The following is a 2,790-nucleotide window of genomic DNA, read 5'->3' as shown; positions in this document are numbered from 1 at the left end:
TATTTCACATGGGAGAAACTGCTTATTAAAATAACCAATTTTCCTCCCATGGAAAACTTTAGGGTCTAATGTCAACATAGCTGAAATAGTTTCAAACAGAGCCTCCTTTCATAAAGAGGAATTCAGGAGGATGTGATAAGAGGTGTAATAATAACATTGATTAAGTTACTGAAAGTCTCTGAGCCTCAGTTTCCCATTTGAGATCAAAGATAGCAGAAAATTAGCCAATCTGGCCTCACAGCCACTGTCTTCTCAGTCTGTGTACAGTGTGGAAGTAAGATCTTGGTTTTAGTGTCTCCCTATACTCAGATTGCTCTCAGACTTGTACCTTTGAAGTTTCCTCTGACATGCAACTTTTCTGTGCATAAATTTAAACACTTTAAAGTCTTTCCTTAAAGGCATCTGCAAAGCCTTATGCAGCTGGCCCCTGCCTTCCTCTTTCAGCCTCCATCCTGCACCACGGTCCCTTTGCTTTCTACACTCCAGACACCCTGGCCTTCCTCGTTTCCCCAGGGCACCATGCTCAGCTCCATTGCGACTGTGTGCACCCTCTTCTTTCATCTGGAATGTTCTTCTTATCCTATAACCTTCCTTCTCTACCTTTGCCTCATTAACTGCTAATATAATTTAGGTCTCTGGTGAATACTCCCAATGCTATGTCTTAACCATATAAACAGCCAGAAGTTCATTTTTCCTGGACCTTTTGTGAAATCCAGGTTGTGGTAATAACACAGTGATTCCATGCTTGCTTCCTAGAGAGTCTTCCTATTGCCCTTGGCTTGCTGGTTTTGGCTTCTATTTGTCAAAGTGGGGATTGCACTCATTTTTCTTTTAACTGGTAATTGAAAAGCAGCAGCATCACATGAGCTTATTGTAACAACATTGCATGTGGCTGTCCATAACTCTTATAAGAAGATAATATTACCTGGTACCCAGGCATGTCACAAACTTTTACTAAATCTCTGGCACAACGTGTTTTAAATACCAGGTTGTGAAACATCAGTGGGTGTGTACAAGGTATAGAGCACAGCCACTCGGCCATTCCCATTTGCGGGCAGATTCAACAACACTGCTGAGCACTGCGAGCATCTCTTCCTCTTTGTCCTCTTTTTCTTATGCCGCAAACCCTCCTCCCATCAGGGATCACCTATATCAATGATTCTGTTACTACAGGTGGATTATTTTGCATAGGGGCTGCATTAGTTTTCTAGAGCCATGTTGTTAAAGTACCACAAACTAGGCAGCTTAAAACAATGAGAATGTCTTACCTCACAGTTCTGAAGGATGGAAATCTAAAATTAAGATGCTCACTCTAAGTCCTGTAGAACGGAATCCTTCCTTGTCTCTTCCGAGCCTTTTGAGGTTTGGCAGAAATCCACAGCATCCCTTGGCTTGCAGCTGCAGCAATTCAATTTCTGTCTCTATTGTCACATGTAGTTGGGTGAGATGATAGAATGCTTTAGGTGTGGAATGAGGCCACCAGGGAGATAAGAGGATTTTAAAGAAAATTGGTGTAACTTTTGTTTCTGGTGCTGAAAACAACTATACTTCTTGACTAACATTTAGAAATAGCTCTTTTTGAAAGGTTCAATGAATTGATGAGGGAGTGAGTAAAGAATTGTCTAGAGACTGAGAAGTAGAACACTGCAGCTGAGTTTTACTTGAGATTTTTGGCAAAATTATGAACTTACATGGCTCAAAATAGTGGAGATAAAGTCAAATTTCCACACATGTTGAGGAGTCTAGTAGTGATCCTTACCCTTCTCACAAAACTGAGATCCAAATGGCAATACCTTCAATGAAAAATAAACTGGGAAAACTGCCCCCTCCAATCATGGGTTTAAATGAAAACCAACTCTTTCAAACCTAGGTGCTGAATGAAAGGGAAAACAAAAGGTTTGAGAACTTCTAACCACAAACCAATCCTCAAATGCATTGGAAGCCTAAGTACACAGTACATGGGTGGTCTAGAAACCTCAAGCTGAGAATTTAATTTAGAGTGATCACAAAGTGTTGGTGTCCCAGAGACCACCCAGAGGAAGCAAATGCAAATCTCTGAAAGAACCCATCATTATGCCAGCCCTCCATGATTTTCCATAATAAATCCTAAACTGATTAAACAGTCTGTAGTCAAAAATAACTAAAGAAGACACCATGAGGAAGAACCAGCAGAAACAATAACAGCAGAAGAAGACACTCAAGAATTTCAAGGACAATGCAATATCAGACACAATTATAAAATAGACTTAATTGCTTATAAAGAAATAAGAGGTGAGTTTGAAAATGTGTGGAAGATAACATGTGTCAAATGACCAAATGACTTCAAGAAAGAACAAAATGAATTCTAATATAAAAAATATAATTGGAATAAAAAATTAAAAGGATATTTTTAACCCAAAGCACATCTAACAAAAGAAAGATATAGTGAATTAAATGAGAATTGTTTTTAAAAGTCCAGAACATAGTGCAAGAAGACAGAGATGAAAAGTCTGAATGACACATTAAGAGACATTGAGGAATGAGTACGAAGTCTAACATTTGGTCTCTAAGTCTAATTGGACTCTAAGAAGGAGAAGAGACAACAAACAGAGTCTAATTGGACTCTAAGAAGGAGTCTAATTGGCCTCTAAGGAGGAGAAGAGACATTGGACTCTTCCAATGGAGGAGAAGGAGTCTCCTTCTAGGAGAAGAAGGAGTCTAATTGGACTCTAAGAAGGAGAAGAGACATTGAGGAATGGGTGCGAAGTCTAACATTTGGTCTCGAAGTCTAATTGGACTCTAAGAAGAAGA

This window comes from Otolemur garnettii, unplaced genomic scaffold (assembly GCF_000181295.1).
Source record: "Otolemur garnettii isolate 467f Iridium unplaced genomic scaffold, OtoGar3 scaffold00003, whole genome shotgun sequence".
NCBI lineage: Eukaryota > Metazoa > Chordata > Mammalia > Primates > Galagidae > Otolemur > Otolemur garnettii.
This window is presented reverse-complemented; position numbering follows the sequence as displayed.